Source organism: Coturnix japonica, chromosome 3 (assembly GCF_054131305.1).
Source record: "Coturnix japonica strain WE chromosome 3, WE-NBRP24, whole genome shotgun sequence".
Classification (NCBI taxonomy): Eukaryota; Metazoa; Chordata; class Aves; order Galliformes; family Phasianidae; genus Coturnix; species Coturnix japonica.
In genome coordinates, this window is record NC_140665.1 from 27,030,017 (window position 1) to 27,048,489 (window position 18,473).

The window sequence follows — 18,473 nt, forward strand, 5'->3', positions numbered from 1 at the left end:
GTCAGAACAAATTTTGACCATTCAGCACAGCTGCTTTTTGAAAGAGCAAAATGTCAGTTCTGTATTCATCTATTCACAATTAATTCCTTTCCATTAGTTCCCTATCTGAATAGGGAGATGGATGTTTTTCAGTTCCTGCTGGCTCACTTCAGTGCACTGTATATTCTGCCCTATCAGTTCCTGCCCCCACACGCTTTTCTCCCTGCTAAATGTCATTTTCTTTCCAATGGCTGTAGGGTGTTCTGCTTTATATTCAAAGGAAGTGTTTAGGAGCCCTGACTGTCTATGTTGAATGCCACAGTATATGGAAAAATAGCATGTGTGTGTTGATTAGCAGTGAGTGAGGTTACCATCAGGAACTCTGCTGGCTGGAATTCACCTATAGTGTGTGCACGTGGATTATCCAAGGTGAGGTGGGGCTTGGTTATTGGGATCACTGTGTTTCTGCTAGGCACTTTGGTGAACCCCTGAGGTAGAGCTGGGTAATGAAGAATGAAGACCTGAGGCATTCTTGCTGCTTGGAAATCAAACAGAGAAATAGGGGAGAATCGTAATGACTGCACTGGAAGCCCAGCTCTGGACTTTACTTGCTACCAGGCTACATAGGGAGGCTGCATAGGATGCCATCATTTACTAGCAGCTTCAGATATCAGGTTCTGCTGACATCACAATGACAGCCTTTCTGAACTAAATGCTTTTGAGGCTGTTCAATTATAAATATGAAGGAGAAATCAAGATGCCCTTGCTTGGCTATTTTTCATCTTTGTGTATCTGGTGAAGGTGAAGGAAAAGGCAAAAGGAAGTACGTTGTCAGACATACAGCTCTGATAATCTGAAAGTGCTTCTTAAGGTTCCCGGAAGCCAGTCACCAGAGGTATACAGGAAGAGATGCTGGTCTTCGTCTTACCATACAGTTCTGTTTCTACTGAAACCTTTGAAAATGGAAGGGTGAGCAGGAGTCTCATTTTCGGGTTAGAATTAGTTTTTCAGAACAAAGAACATCACCTTTATTAGTGTTCACTGAGAATGACTGTTGCTGGAAAGTACAGATGCTCAAATATGTAAAGGCATGAGTGTCATACTTAGCAAATTGCTCTTTGCTATAGTAAATGACTTTCTGAGAAGTTTGCAATGCAGTCAGGCTGTGTTTTCCTAAAGTTGAGCATTGTGCTCTGATCACTCAATGAAAGGGTTGTTTTTTTTCATATCCAGCTGGAAATTCCAGACTTGAGTGATTTCTATTGCAAGGTCCTAGGAGTGTTTATCTAATGAGAAAAGCACAAAAGAGATTGATTTTTATTATTTTCTGTGAAAAGAAGAGGGAAGGAAAAGTATTTAGACTTTCCAAAGAACTCATCAGGGAACAGAAACTAAGCATAGCAATTTTTCAGTCACAAATGTTTTTTGTCATCTGAAAACAGAAAAAGCCCTTGCTCCTCCCTCTCTCAGTCACTGGTAATAATTGCTTCTTCAGTGGTAAGTCTGCTTCTGTTGCCAATATCATTAATGTCTGCAGAACCCAGTCTGTAAGCAGACACAGTCATATTATTCAATATTAGTCAACATTCGTGTTACTTAATATTTTAGACTTCTTTAGTAAAGAAAGCGATGAATGGAGACACAATAATTGAGAGAGAGACTGCAGTGTAGAAGTTCAGTATTACCATCATGCCTTTAAAAATAAGAATATACAGACATATTCCTCAGTATGCAAACATTTATCCAAAAAAACACCAACCCAAACCAACATATAATGTGAGTCATTTTAATGTTTGCCTCATTCATTTGTACCTTAGCTTGAAGTTTTCTATTATGTATGTAGCTCAGGAGTAAAATGGTCTTCTGACCATATTTTTGGAGAAAGAGCAAATATGAGGATGGAAAGGTAGGTGATCTAATCCAGTGTCACTGTCATTAGCAGAGTTCTTGTTATGTATTTTCTCCTGGAAATATGAACCACTGGAAGTCTAACAGGCTAAGAAATGAATGCAGTGACCTCTACTTCATATTTCTCTATCAGCTGGAGAAGTGGCAGGAGGCTGGTAACTAGCACCTGAAATGAGGATTATAACAGTAAGCAGTTGCACTGAAATTCATAGTGAAAGGACTCCTGGATATCTTTTTTTTCCTCTAGAATCTGACCATCTGAGCATTTGGAATGATTTGAAGTTATATGGTAGTTTTTCTTGCATTTTCTCAGAAAAGAGTTGCTGTCTTTCAGGTGTTTGTGGAGCGTACTGCACAGTAGGGCTCTGAGCCCAGCTGAGAATATAGCATGGCATTGCAATGCATATGATGAACAGAAGAGACAGCCGCCAGTAGGTCCTTCCACAGGCAGGCAGGGGAGCTGTATGACCAGTTAAAGGGGGAAGACATGCCTCTTACCCTATGAATTTACCTAAAGAGTTGTTCTGTCCTGTTAAAGAATTAGATATTTGCTGTATTGGTGAATTGAACAGAAAAAAAAAAGGGGTTGTTCAGCTTAATAAATGTAAGTGGGAGAAGGAGTGAAGTAGAAATGATGTAACTCAGCATGAAAGAAAATTGGTAGGATGTATGTGCTGGGGTTGTCTTTTAAGGTTCATGAGCTTCTTTCAACCCTACCTGGAAGACAGGGTTACCTACAGGAAGCTGTGTTTCTGTGATGAGGAATGGTCACACTCCTTCTGCTTTCCAGAGCTGTGCTCTCCTATATTGGGAGTTCATTGCTTGAAGAGGGTGGCTTGGTTTGTTTTTTGCATCAAGACTCATTCACATAAAACTGCACCTTGGAGTCAGGATACATATACTGAATTACCTTTCAGTCAGAAAAAGTTCTTCTGTAACTAAACTGGATGGTACATTCTGCTGTTCCTGTAGTGCTAAAGCAGATGGAAGTGTTTGGAATCTCCTTTGTTGCCAAGGGTATAAACAGAGTCGAGAGGCTGTGCATTGTCAGTTTGGAAATGCCAGCTGGAAAAGGGTTTCATTTTTAATTCCACTCTAGAAAAAAAGGTGGGGAGGGGTCAATATATGCACCCTTCTCAGCCTTCACACTGGATGATTTTCACCTGCAAACTTTTGATAGTAGAAACTGCATTTTAGATACAGCAGTATTCAATTCTTACACCATGTAATTGATCTGTGCACATGGGCCGGTGTCTCATTTTACAAGTGCAGTAGTACGTACTGTGAATCTAGGAATTCTTGATGTAAGCAGAATTGTAGCTGAACAATAAGTTGTTTCCTTTTCTCTAACACAGTAAAGGAGGTGACATTGTAAAGTTGCAGTACTGGGAAAAGGTAGAAGTATTATGCACAAATTATGTATTCCAGCAGGTGCTCATTATTTGCCTACATGGACTGTGCCATTGGTCTGGGATTAGCTGCAAGAGACAGAAATCATGGTTTTAGGTGTCACTCTGAGCACTGTTATTACAGGGAAGAACTAGTGAAGTAGTTCTGTATCCAAATGGCACCTTAAGGAAATCATGTTTCTTACAGGGCAGGGCAGATGTGCTCTTCAGCACTTACGGGGCTGTAATAAGCTGCAAGATGGATTGCAAATGATGCTGTGAATGAGGGGATTAAAAAAAAAGCGTGTTTCTGTATCATTAAGGGCAAAACCATATACAGGTTCTCACAAATGAATGAATAAATTCTGAGCGTTTCCTCTGATGTGTGAACTCCAAAATTAGCACCACTGATTTCTGCTCTCTAAGAATAGTACAGCATGTCAGCAGTGAGGGAAGAAGGAAAAGGAAAATCAGGAGAAATATAAACCGTCTTGTCTTCCGTAACTTTTGAATTGCTTGAAACTTAAGCTTTGGAGCATACACGGCTGTATCTGTCATTGCAGAAGTTAACTAAATAGCCCTGCATCAGCACTGTAGTAGAAAAATTGCTAGTGATTGGCTTTGCCCCAACCTGAGAGAGATGCTTACTGCAGGAAAACAAGCATACAAACAGGACTGTATTTTCTGTCCTCAGCACTCCTAAGTGCTTATCTTTGCTTGCAAGCAGGATCTGTTTGGACTGATGGCATTTTAATAAAAAGCATAGTGTCTAGATTTAAAGCGAAGGAGAAGGAAAGCCACTCTGGCAAAGCTGATATACCCTACCCAAGTAGGGAAAAAATACACCTGAGAATAGTGTAGACAGCCTGAATCTGACTGGAACATAGTAGCTGAGTGTGAGCGTACGCTGACTACTTTAGGAAGTGAGGACTTGTCATTTCTGTTTCCACTGGGGATCTTATGAGCCACTTTACAATATTATACATAATAGCAGTTTGGCTGAAAATATTCCCCAGAAGAAAAACAAAGAAAATGTGAAACTAGAATATATTAAAGTCCAAGGGAAAGAGCATATATTTTTCTTACTGAAATTAAACTTTATCAAACTACACTGGTTAAAAGAAAAAATAATAAAAAGGTGGCAAAAGAGTGGCAGTGCTACAGTGTGTGCCTTTATACCAACTGCTCTTCAAAGTACGTTACATGCATTTTTTCCATGAAATTCAGAGGCCTCTCAACAAATGTTATTAAACTTTATTGCCACTTTCTCTTGTACATGACAGCTGCTGCTAACAGCATAATTGGCTGGGGAGGAAGTCGCTGTGTGTCTTGTTCTGTACACGGTCCCTCTAAATTCCTTCTGGCACTGACAACGGCTTCGGTATGTATTGTGAACAATGCTGCTTATGCTTGCAGCACTTTAATAGTGCCATTAAACTGCTTCTCCAGAGTACACAGTAATCATCATTAAAGCATGTCGAGTTTGGTCTTTGAATAGAGATTGAAGCAGGACTCGTAGTTTCTGAAGTTTAAGGCTGTAGTTGCGTGGAGGTTTTATATAACAAATACCTCCAGCCTTAGTAAGGGCCACTTGTAGTGAGAGTAACTATAGCAACAAAACAAAGTTTCTGGCTAATGAAGGAATATTTCCAGCCAGTAGGACATCGGTCTCTGATCCAACCTATGAAATACACTTATTTATCTTTTTTTCTTTCTTTTTTTTTTTTTGTGTGTGTGTGCAGTGCTATTTCAATAGTTGTTACCATAATATCAAATGTATATATATTAATTGTCATAAATTGTCATCCCTTTGCTTTCAATGTGGGATTTTTATTTATTTATTTTTTATTTTTACATAAAAATCTGTGGAAGGACTTGTTCCATTTTTATTCCCCCTCTTTGAATGGAAACATTCTGATTGTTCATTTTTTAACTTGTTTTCCTAAAGAAAATAGTGCAGTTGGGATTTTTATAACACTGAAAGCTTTTGAAAATACTGTCTGATTTGAAACAGGTTTTAATGGAATGGTAGACATCCTGTCATCTAATACTATTGCCCAGATTTCCCAGGAGCAAGTGGCTGCACAGAAAAACCCAGGCAAGAGGATATAGTGCTTTGCTGCACTGTGCTCAAGCTGGCAGCAGGACAGCAAGCAGACATGATGGGGACCTGCCACACGGCTCATGGCTCTTGGGGGATGGACAGGGAGGTACAAAGCTGTTGGGAATTAAATGCCGCTGGGGAAATGAGCAGTTTATTGCATTTAATGAAGAATCTTATAAATACATACTGTTTCTCTGTTTTACCTGGTCATTGGCATTCATAAGAGGTGACAGCAAAATGAGTAAGGAATGGTAATGAGGGACGCTGCAAGAGGTGATCAGTGAAGCCATCCAAATTTGCATGTACTGGAGGTGCAATAAAAGCTGGGGTCTTAGGAGGCTCACAGGAATCAACCTCCTTAGCAGACCAGGAAATCCTAGCCTAAAAGCGACAACCGTTTCTATAATGGCAGAAAGAATTGTTATTCCATAAATAAAATGGTAACTCTCTCTCCAGTTGAGAGTTTTTCTTTTGCCAAACCAATGTTATGTGAGGAGCAGGAGTACGTTTTTAAAAGAAGAATGGCATTTGCTGAAGCAAGCTGAAATTGTGGTGCTGGACTCTGGCCTTGCCACCTCAAAGCTGTAATGGCATTTCAACTGTCTGTGTGCAAGTGTCCTTATCCCAACTTAATAAACCAAAAAAGCACTAGTTTTTAAAGAGATCCTTGACCCTATGCTAGCTTGTCTGAATAATTGTCTTTTCTAAAGTTCAGTAATTTTCTGTTCAAGAGGGTTAGAGACTCTTTCAGTGTATGAATCTCCAATAAAATTAAATGTATTTTTGCACCGAATTGTAGCTCCTCTTTCAAGCAACAGCTTCATGCTCCCAATAATTCCCCAGCCATTTAGTAGCAAGAGTACCATGCAAGCCAAGGGAGATGTGGAAAACAAAGGGAAGCAGAGAAAAGCATAAACTGTTATTTGGCTTTCCGAAGGGTATAGAAAATCTGTCTGATGCTTTTGTGTAGTTTTCTGAGGCTGTTCCTGCATAGAATCATTAAGGTCAAAGAAGACCACTAACTATCAACCCATCACCACTGTGCCAACTAACCATGTCCCTCAGTACATCTACATGTTCCATGAACAGCTCCAGGAATGGAGCCCCACCACCTCCCTGGGCAGCCTGTTCTGATCGAATTAGAAAGTCTGGTAATGCACCTTTTCTGCCTTGTAAGAAAGGTGTTTGGGAGTTGGACTCCATGATCTCTGGAGGTGCCTTCCAACCCTTGTGATTCTGTCCACCAGTAACCTGGAAGGAAACAGTAGTTCTCTTGCAAAACTATGTTTCCTAGATACTATATTGCCATAGTAAACCGTATCAACTCCAGGCCCCACCTCCTGCCAATAACATTCTCTTTGACCTTGCCAGCATCCTCGTGATGTATCACAAGCTTTGTGATCACTTTTTGCACCAGTGAAATGCTGGGACAGAGCAGCAGTTTAACAGGGAATAGCACAGCGAACATCAGATTAAGTTGTAAAGAAGAATAATCTGCCCAGCTCCGGTTAGTGAGATTGTTGTAGAGAGGCAGAACGTAAAGGCCAGCACTGGAGTTTTACCATACCATATGATTTAACACCTGTGTTAGTATAAAAGTGTGACAAACTCTTTAATATCTTCAGTTAATTACAACTTGGGGTTTACACTTCATCTAAAATGATTTAATGGTTCTAACAAAATATGGGAGCAGGTATTAAAACGGATGAGTCTTAAGGGGATGAATATAATCTTAAAGACCCAAATAAAAGCTATGTAGTTGAATGTATTAAGGAAAGCTGGCCAGATATTACTGAATTCATCTCTTTCATTTGATGGTTGGAATTTTTCTTTTACTCCCCCTAAGTCAGCTACAGCACTTAATCCTATAATAGAAACCTTCTAAAATTAGTAGGACTGGCTGAGCTTTCCATCTTGCTGCACTGTTCTGGTTAGGATTATTAATGAAAACCTGAACTTTTGTCTTTCTCTCTCTGTTTTATAAATTAATAATAGGATGACTTAATGCAGGCACTAAGTTTCAGGCTTCATTTTCTATTATATCAGCTCATGTTGTTTTCCTAAGGGTATTTAACTGTGTGTTGTTCTATAGCAGCTTTAACAGTAGAGGCTTGGTTTTGTTTGACATAACTGCAGAACTATGCTCTTGATTTGTGGTCCACAGATTAATGCTTGTGGATTGAACCAGCTCATCTCTTGGATTCTCTAGAACAAAGTTCCTCAACTGTAGATCACAACTTCCTTCAGGAACCAACCCACGGGAGGGGAGAGGGAGGAATGAGTCCAGGGCCCTGGCTGTGCTTTTTCAATTGCAAGGGGAGTTTTTCAGTGTAGATAGAGAGGACTGATGTGCCTGAATGAAACCTCTCATGTCTGCTGCTGCAGGAGGTGCCCACAGTGCCAACAAAGCAAGGTGTTTTAATGTGGGAGATGGTTCACAGTGGTGCAGAGCTGTACCAAGCTGTGCCATGCAGCTGCATCAGTGCAATTAGTTAATTTAACAAGAGAGCACATGCAGCTTAGGGGAGAAGTGTTTCACTGGCTTAATCTGTTTCCCAGGGTTGCCTTTGCTGGAATAACTTCAACAGAACTGTATTATGAAGCAAACCGAACAGATTATGTTTTACAACTTAAGTAGTATCTCGATGGTAACTTTTATGTGCTTAGAAATTTATGTGCTAGAATTGTTGCCATGCAGTGGCTTTGCAAAGGTGATATTTTTGTACTTCGGGCTTCAGATGCCCATTGGCTGTAATCCTGAATGTAGCGATCAGAATTTGTATCCCTTGGAAACGGCAAGCCACGCTTAGAACAGATGGTTGTCTGAAATACATGGATCTGCAAGGTTTACTGAAGCAGACTTCACCAGATTTGAGTGAATTAAGTGCATGACGTTATTTACAGTTTTCAGTAGAGAAGCTTTAGGATAACTGGAATGATGCTAAAAATCCTGCACTTAGACTGACTGAATAGCTGGTATTACCTGGAAAATAAGTTTATACGTGGAGGGACCTGACAAACGAAGCTGTGAGCTTAGTATAGAGTGGGAGCAGAAGGGGACTGGGAAATGTTTAAAACAGGAAGGCCTTCATCTATATCAGAACAGCCAAATGCAGCTGTTCTGATGCTCCAAATGTGGAAGTTTATTATAAATAAGAAACAAGTAAGGAACAAGGTGGAAGTAAAAAAGCACAATGAACAAATTAAGTCATGCCTTAAGCAATCACAAATCAGACCCATCAAGGAACCTGTCCGCTTCTAACAGAGACCATGTTTCTCTGAACTAATCCATTCTGTGTCTCATTCGTGCTAAAAGTGCCCTGAAGTTCATGTGTCTTCACATGTCTGTGCTTTTAGTAACTTCTGCAGGGACTCCTGGAGAAAGATACTCTAGGCTGCTGTCTTGAATACTCTGGACAGGGGTTGTCTTTGGGGGCATAATTCACAGTATTGTACAGTTAGTGTGTTGGAGTTTATGCTGCTGTTTCTGCTCAAGAAAATGACTTGTGCAAGCTGATGCAGGATTTCCTCGAGCCACTGGGTAGCAAATATCATAGTTATCCTGGGTAAGGATGTAGTTGGGCAGTACTGGAATTGCACAAGTGAAATGTTCTCACGTAGCAGCAGGATGTCTGTAAGCTGTACCAGCTCTGTACATCACCCACTGACATCCCCTCTCTTCTAGCTGTTTCCCTGGGTAGCCACGCAGAGTGGGCTGTGGCTGAGTCAGAACCACAGGGTACGTGAAACCATTAACTCACTGCTGCAGGTTCAAGGAGCTGCTTCACCCAGGCAGCATCCCTCCCTGCCCCCTTCTTTTTTTCCCTCCCTCCAAAGGCCCTTTTATATGTTAGGTGGACTTGATACTTTCACATGCTCATGCCCTTTCTCATACCTGTAATTTAGCATAATTATGACTTGACGAATGCATGCAATGTGCTCTCATCGCCACTCAGTTTGGTACATGTACCTAGTGAGGTTCTCATGGCTGGCTACTCCATTTCTCTTCTGCTTGGGGTCATCTTGTGCTGAAGCCTGATAAACAGGGTAATTACTCGAAAAAGGATTACAGCTCTGAATCTTTTCCAGTAAGGCTGAAGGAAGCTATTACTTCATATTCTGTTAAATAGCATGTGGTAATTCTAAACACCTTCTGGATTTCTAATGAATGAAATTGGATCTGTTCAGGAACAAAGAACACTGATTTTTATCTGTATGTTTCAACGTTCCTTCTCTTTACAACAGGATTTAGTTAATGGCATATAGCTGTAGTCAAGAAAAATGAAAGTGTCACATTCTCCCCAGCTACATCTTGGTGCTGGGGATCTGATGCAAAATATCAAATTTCAGGTGCACACTGTGTATTTGAACTGTGCTTCCTCTGGATGTCATTCCCCGAGGGAATTAATTATGGTAGGATATATCACATGCACAATGACAGGCTCTGTTAAGCCTTCCTGAGGCAAAGCTGCCGATCAGGTCAGTAAGAGCCTGAGTGCTTTCAGTTGCACTGGAGTGAATAAGGATTTCTGTGCAGTGACTGTGGGTATCCTTTTAGCAAGGTACTTAGGACACAGCAATGCGAGTACAATGCCCTTATTGCAATGGGAGCAGGGAGGAACACTCTGTCTGTGTTTTCGATGTATTGGTTTAGGTAGGAAGGGAATCAGAAATTGTGTGCTCTGGGTTATAGTTGGCTTTCATGAGGAAAAATGAGGCATGCATAAATGCAAAGCAGTTTTTTATGCCTAATGGTAAAATATAGGGCAGATATGATAGTGTTATACTTTGAGGTTGACATCTGTTCCTCCCCTTCAGACTTATTTCAAGGAAACACTGGTACATGCTGCTAGCTTATCAGAAGGCACAGATTATAAATACACGCTTCTCATTTATCCTAGTATGCTCAGTTCTCTTGTTCTGCAGAGAGCTCTGTACTGAATTACCAGGCTGCATGAAACAGAATGAATGTGGAGATGTCATTATGTCCTGTCAGCAGGAGCAGGTGTGACGGAGCTCAGTCCAGCCCCTTTCTGTCTCCTGTCTCGGATGGGTTTGGAGGTGCAGTGTCTGCCCCCAGGCACCTCTCAGATCAGCTGCAGGGCTGCATCACCAATCAGCGTCAGAATGAGCCAGGCATTTCCATGGAGGGCTTCTTGGCACAAAGGGAAAGGGAAAATATAAAGCTTTTCTGTGTGAAAGGCTGGGGCTTGCTATTTGTCATCGCTTCTCTTCCTTTCCTTTTTTCAGTTGCAGTATCCTTATGGAAGAACTGAACAGTTGTGTTTTTTTTGGTGAGTCACCGAGAGTCTTTCAGGCAGCTCATTTCTTTTTTTAATTTGCGGGCTAGAATTCTGAAAATCTATGGCTTATTTAAAGGGATAAGGGAGGAAGTCAGTTGGTACAAGCTGATCAAATTGCACTGACGCTGTACTTCACTTCTGGGTTTATCTGAGGCGTGCTGCTTTTAGGGAGATGAAGACAGCCTGCCTCAGCTTTTCTGACTTGAAACTTGAGTGCCAGGTCCCCAGCCAGTATGAAGAGATTAAAATCATTCATTTCAGTTGAGCAGAGCTGATTCCCTTCAGTTCTCTGGTCCTGATCGTTCGGTTCCTTGTACCTGTTTCACTGCAGCTGTTAGCTGCAAATTATGGAATAGGGCTCAGTTCTGTAAAGCATTGCAGTGTTAAAAATACACGGATATCCATGGTTGTGAAGTGCTGGGCCATTTCTCCAAAGGGCAGAACATCTCAGTAACCTGTGGATGAAGTATCAGAAAAGGAATCCCAAACCACTAATCCTGTCACCTATACTGTACTGTATCAGTGTGACATTTTTCAATAGCCGAGCCTATCTTACTCTCTGTAGTATTTAAATTGTATTTCTGATTGCTGACTGAGGAATGTTTTCAGGCTGTCAGTGTTAAGAAATGCCAAATGTCGCCATTTTTTGAATACTTAAAATATAATAACTGTGCATGTTTTCCCTGAAGGATTTTCTTAATCACGCGTGCAGTGCTTGAGATCTGTAATACTGTGTCATCTTTTATCAGCACATCTGGAAGGCCTGTCATATTGGGAAGAGAGTAGGAGTAACAGATACTGCAGGAAAATAAACCATTAATCTGATTTAAGCTTATATCTGCTATGGGTTATTTCTTTACTTCCCTTTTTTAACCTGGGCTGTGTTTTTCACCTTTCTCTGGAGGTTTTCTGTTTTTGTTGGCAGTTCTTAGTGAAATTTGTTGGCTATTTCTGACAGGCTGAGAGACAATGCTGGCGTTTCTTTGTTAGTCAGGAGCAGTGACTCAGCTTATTTGTACAGCATAATGTGCACCTGCTGGAGTCGTATGTTCAACACTGAAGTTTCCAGCAAAGCTAAGAAATGAATCTTTACAACAGAGCCTGCAAGATTTCAAGCTCTATCTGTGTTTGGCAGGGCTGTATGCAGCTCTCTCCTAAGAAAAGGACTTTCTTAAGAAAGGAACTTTGGTAATATGCCTGCAAAAACAAGCTGTGGTGTAGAAGCAGCCCAGTGCTGCCATGAATGCAATTGTATCATTTTCTTAAGGCATAGTGCTGTGGTAAATGGTAAGCACAGGTTTTGTTAGGTTAACTGAAGCTTACAAGTAAAGAAGAGAGTGAAAGTGCAACAGCACTTTCCATAGCACTTCTGCTTTCTGAAGTCTAGCCCTACGTCTGCCTTAAAGGTCACGCTCCCGTGTCTTCCTGCTGCTGCGTTCAGCTGGCACTGGTGCTAACACAGACTGTAATTACATCATGGCTTTGCTTTGCAGATGTAGATAAATATGATTCCTGCTGGTAGCAAAATATCCATTTCTTTCTCTCTCGGATTTTCTGCAGTGAAGTCAGCAGTTTAGTGTCTACTTACCACAACATGGATTTGTTCTAGATTCTGTGGGGCTTTCTATGAAGTAAAGGAGCTTGTATCTGCTTGCTTCATTCCTGTAACTTCTTTTACCTTTCTATCATGCCTTTGCCTTTTTTTTCAGGCTAGCATGGAAACTTTCTCTCCCATAACTTGCTGAACAGCATCTCACAGAAGGCACTGTTTCTGAGCTGTCATACTGTATGGTGGGTTGCCTTAGCCAGGACGCAGGCTAAAACTTGCCCACAGGCACCTCGGAGTCAATATCCTGTAGTGAATTCCTTGGCTTTTGGCAGATTGATTTCCGTCATCACCTCCACTGAGAGGCACGGACAGTGAACTCGAAATATCAGTGGACAGGCTCTGGCCCCTCTGATATTACTCATGTTTACAGTCTGTCCTCTGCAAGAGACTCTCAAAATCTTTCTCCTCAAAAAGAGCTTGATCTACCAAGGTCCTTCAGCACATGCTTAGTTTTAAGTGATGGAGTAATTGACTTGTTGATTTCAGCAGGACTACTCATGCTTAAAGATGAAGACCTTCTGCAAGTGCTTTGCTGGAGCAACGCCAAGATGGAATAAATCACATTGCCCCGAAGCAAAGCAATAGAAGGATTGAGGTCTATTTGACAGCAGTGCATAATGCATTTCAAAAAGAAACAAATGCTTTTTTTTAAACTACGCTTATTGTTTTTTTAGTAAAGCCAAATTTTGTGTGGTTCTCATTTCCTAATACAGAGGGTGTGTGATGCAGTTCTGCTGTTAGCTCCAAGCATCTCTGATATGCAAGATTTTGTTAGTGTGTTAGGTTGGGTAGAAATGTTTTACTAATCTTGTGGGGAGAGTTCTGCTTTGCTATATTTTGTTGTATAATTTATCTAATGCTGAGTATTCTATCACTTCTTATTACTTTGACACTAGGTTAATTAGAAGGTATTTCACTCTGTTCTAGTGATGCAACACAGGATTCAGACTTAACTTCTCAGGCAGAAGATGTACTTGGTTGCAATTTAAGGTGACTTGGAGGCCAGTGTTGAATGCTACTTCAGAAACCACAATCCTGGTATTCTTTCCTCTAAAAGCTGCCTAAGCTGCATCTCCTAGAAGCTTTTCTGAAACACAACAGTTGAGAAATGTAAATGAAACATCCAGTTCTGCAGTCTTTGGGGAGTGAATGAATTGGCAGCATCAAAAGTATTTCATCTTTGCCCTGTAAATGCTCTTTTCTTGTCTGGTAGGATCTCAGTTCAGCAATTAGAGAGCCTAGGCCTAGTTTCCTTTTCGATTTCTGTAAGCGGAGAGTCCAGTGGTTGTGACAGCATGGTAGCTTTCAGTTCTGCCCTTCCAAATTAATTTCCATTTAATCAGGACTGGCTGGATTTACCCAAGGGCACAGCTGATGACATCCTGAGGGATCAGGCCCAAGAGATGAGAAAATGTTTTAAAAGCAGTGACGGTTATTTGGGGGTCCCAATGTCCTTTCCTTCCTGTCCACAGATAACTCTAAAGTTGAGAGCACTGGCATTAAGAGATTAAATATAAAGGATAGCAGGAAGATGATGATGAAGAACTTTTGCAGAGGTCATTCCCACTGTCTGCCCTGCAGGGAGGAGAGCTGAAGTGAATTCCCCAAAACTGGCCCTAAGACTGTGCCAGAGCAGGGAACAGAGCATGGCTCTTGCATGTCATATGGGCCATATGATGCCGGTCCCACTGCTTGCCTTGAGTGCAGTGCAGTGCACCAAGGTGTCCAGTACACCCTTGAGGTAGCACTGCTAAATGCACGTTTTTGTGTTTGGAGGTTTGAAAACCATCCTTCCATTTTCTAGGTGCTCATGCAGAGTCCAGTGCAGTGGCAGTCATTCCTTGTTGCTGGGCCTTGTCAGAAAAAAAAAACACAAAACAATAGTCAGAAAAAAAGCCAAACCAAATCAGGTTAACATCTTGGTTTTTACCAGCGTACCATTCTGTGCAGTTTGCTTTTAGAACCAAAAGGAAAAATTCCTTTTTTTGCTTAGAGTTTCCAGATTTTGCTGTAAAGAGTTGTGAGAATTACCTTTGTCTTTACTCAGGCTATAGGTGTAGAGTGTGAAAGGCATGTGTTTTTTGACGACACAAAATTGCTTTGTTGCCAGCTCCTCATCAGAGTGAGTGCAAGGTTAAAGTTCCTTTCAGATGTGTCACCCAAACGATCCTATATAACACAGAGAGATAAGAGAAAGACCAGGGCTTTCATCAGCTCTGCTAACAGCTAGCTCGATTCCTGTGTTCTTAACAAAGGAAAATATTGCAAATCTAGGCTTCAAAATTGTATGATCTAATTGAAAGGGAAAAAAAAGAATGCTGATCACTCATTTTTGTGCCTCAGTTTTTGGGGTATGACCAGATGTGGCTTAGTTCTAGAGAAAGATAGAGATGAAGACTTTCAGTGCTTTCTTTTCCAGCAAGTAATTGTGTTTTTTTCTTCCAGCAGACTATTAGTTGCTTTCTCATTGTTTTTTAAGTGACTACTTGCCTGGGTTTAGTGGATCAGGGGGATTTGTTGCAAGGTCTCCTTCTATGTGCAAGTTGCAGTTTCTGGGTGGGCTGTATTATTAATGAATCATATTTGCACTCTGCATCACAAGTGAACCTTAAGGTACTGAATGACCAAATAGGACTGGCCACAGACATGTTTGTCTTGAGAAGCAGTATTTGAGTCCATGCATAGTTTACTTTCTATGCTATGCGCAGGAACTTTCTAGGTGCCTTTTATTTTGGGGCTGAGTCTAGAAAATTACCTTCATAACATGAACGTTTAAGTAGGCAAGAATCTCTCTCTCTCTGAAAGACGTGCTCATCCTGTTGCAATTGTTATTTGGGGAGCAACAGTAGCTGCATTAGTCTTGTGGAGAACCTGGGCCCTGAACAGGGCATTCATCTAAAGGAGGTGTTATCTTTGAATCTGCTTGTTTTTCTGGACTGAAGCCTGTGGTTCTTGTCTTTATTTTTTGTTGACATTGGGGGGGGGGGGGGAATAAATGGGCAATGAGCCATAGACAGTATGTCTGTAAAAGTATATGACCAATTTATTTTTGTAGGGAAAGTGATAGATTACATGGCACAGTATGAAGTTATAAAAGGAGGTTGCAGTCAGCACTGCTGGCATTAATTTAACTAGAGAATGTGCCCTTAAATGTCAGGAGACTGCAAGAAGCACCGAGTTATTTGAGAAGACAGCAACTTTGAAGTTGATGTTATCAAGAAGAATGTAGGAGATTAAAAGCAGCTAACCAGTTTCACTATTTTTTTCATATTGATAACATGGCAAGGGCTTTAGCAGATGCTCTGGGAAGGTTAATTTTGTGGTAAAAGAACTTGAACTAATTGGCTCACATAGGTGAGTCACCATTGTAGCTAAACTCAGCAGCTGATAAACTAAACAGCTAATTTGCTGTGAAGAAACTGCAGTTCCAGATACACTTTCCTTTTGTACTGGCAGATAAAACAAGACCAGACAATCTGGGTTATAAAAGGAATACAAGTTGCAGTTATATTTATGCTATCTCAAAATGTAAGAATGGCCGTTCTTGATCAAACTAAGGGCTTCTTTGTCTTCAGCAGGGCATCTGGTGAATGCACAGGGGAAAAGTATGCAGAAATGTGGCAGTGGGATGATCCTTCCCCTCATGTGCTTTCCCTGCTTCTGTCAGCTGAGTTGTTCAGAGGCTTTCCGAGCCAGACGCTGCATTAAGGCTGTGTTTAATGCCTCTGATGGGTCTGTCATCCATGAATTTATCTAATCCCTTTTTGAACCTGTTTATGTGTTTGCTCCCAGATCATCCCCTAGCAATGGGTTTTGCATTTTACTTTTTGCACTGTATGAAAACACACTTTATTTGCTTGTTTAAAATCCACAGCTTCGTCGCTTTATTAGATATCCCCTTACTTCTTCAATTAAAACAACACAGACTGCTTTTATTCCCTTATTTTCTTCACACTATTCATTATTTTATAAATCTGTCATCTCTTCCCCCAGTCTCTTTTCCAGGCTGAAAAGGCCACTTACCATCTATGTGCACCAAGAGCATTCCCAAACTTTCATCATTCATCTCATCATCTCCATCCTGTTCCTAGGTCTGTTAAATCAATCTGTATTCTGTATCCACCTGTAGCCTCCTTTTGCATCTGCTACCTTAATAGGGAGGAAGCAAATTTAAAGAGTTCAGTGCTGGGGGAGCATCCTTGTGCCATCTACCCACTCAGGTCATGGCATCCATCCCCCAGGTTTTCATTGGAGCTGGAATGGTACATTTCTTTGTGTTTCTGTATGGAGAAGGGCCATATGTAATACTAAGAGGTAAGGGAGGGTAAGGTAGGTTGTGCTTCCCAGTGGCACTTGCTGTTCCAACACCCCATTAATCTGTCACTTGGATAAATTGCATTTGCTATCCTCAGAGCTGTGAGCAGGACTCTGGTTTCTTTCTCCAGGCATAAGGCTGTAAACACACACAAACAGACATGCACATGCATCCTGTCATTTAATGAAGGACGCACACAGACTGCAGACATTAGTTGCAGAGGTTTAGTGTCTTCATCCTAAAGTTGATAATCGTCTCTGTGGATTGGGGCGTATTACTGCTGTGCTTGGTGTCTGAGTTTTGTTTGTCTGTTTTTCCTTTTTATGCAGATTCAGAATAAGTCAGCAGTTGTGTGTGTAGGTGTTGCAAAGTCTGGGTCAATAAGGAAAGACTTTGGGGAATTATGGCCTTGATTTGGTAAAGCTCAGAGATGTTGATTAATTAAGTTCATTAATTGACAAGCTCTGATGAACTGGAAAGGCTAAAAGCAGCCAGAGAATGACAAAACATACAGATAAGTGACAACATAGTGCTCATTATTCCTAATTCACTCTCTCAAGCTCAAAATCGGTGGAATGTGCCGTTGTTTGTATTTGTACTATTTATTGCTTGTCATACGGTAGGACATAGAGATCCCATTGTGGTTCTGTAAATATGTATCATTACTACATTTAAAACTAAAAACTCCATTTCAAAGAAGCTTTAAAAACTCTTAATTAACCATTTAACAAATCTTATTATATTTGTAGAGCACCCACAAAGTCAGTAGGTTGTTACTAAACATAGCATCTCCCAACTTCATCCACAGATGTGCTCATAACCATTTATAATATGCTGTAACAGTGAAACCTAATTTTCCGAGCTTCACAAATGAATTTATCTCAACAAAGTCAACTATATACAGAATTTAATTTGACAGGGTTAATGTTGCTGTGATCAATCAGTATGTTTACTTGTGGCAGTTACTTGACCTTACGGCAAGGAACAGCGGCTTTTGATACTGTCCACACAAGTGTTAGAAGAAAACCTGTATTGAGAGGGAACTTAGAGTCCAGTATCAAGAGAGTAAGCATTGGTTATTTTCCATTGTTGCTGTTCCTGAAATTTACACATTACAAGAATGACTTGGGGGTTTTTTCCTCTTTTCCTGTGCTTATGCACCAGTAATTTATGTATTTGCTTTAGCCCAAATCCCTCTGTTTTCATTTTCAGAGGCTAACAGAATTACCAATGACTATATTGATAATCTCAGAGCTATTTTTATATGTGGAATCTCTTTAAAAGTCTGCTCTGCTTAATATTGCAAGCATCATATGAAAGTACAGTAAAATTATATTAAGAAAATACAATAAAGTGTTATCTGTGCATACATAAATTTTGTTTATGCCCCTGAGAGTTGTGTGCAGTGATACAAAACAATACCCATCAGATTTATTTGTAGCAAGAGGGCTATCTCTGTAATGAAATGATAAACTTCAGATAAAAATGATACTGGCCCACCTATTTCAGTGATTTCTCTGCATTTTTATTTATTTATACTGTTACAAAACTTGCTAGAAGCTGAGAAATGCAAACAGCATATAGCACATATAATGCAGTGATTTTCTTTCGAGCTTGCAACTGTCATGTTGAATTCCTTTATTTACTACTTTTATTTACTACAAGTACAGCTTGATTCCTTTTGCCACTTACATTCTTCCTGTTTGCCTTTTGGTTTTGTTCATTATATTATTGCATGATAACATGAACAGCAGTATTCCAGAGTCTCATTACCACTGCAGTTAACTGTGCATGGTATTTCTAAGATCTGCTAATGTTTCATCGCAGAGACACTCACTAAAATTGTGTTATTTCTTTGTTATTTTTT

General features: G+C 40.5%; 1 protein-coding gene across 7 annotated transcripts in view; it reads left to right on the forward strand.

The window, feature by feature from the left end:
- The window catches only part of TTC7A (tetratricopeptide repeat domain 7A), a 162,474-nt gene that overhangs the window by 87,737 nt on the left and 56,264 nt on the right, over positions 1-18,473 (forward strand). The window contains exon 16 of one of the 7 annotated variants that reach the window (XR_014944631.1): positions 4,559-4,656. The exons of the other annotated variants lie outside the window; for them this stretch is intronic. The gene's annotated coding sequence lies outside the window, so the exon portion shown is untranslated. The remainder of the gene's footprint in view (positions 1-4,558; positions 4,657-18,473) is intronic. 7 annotated transcript variants of the gene reach the window in all.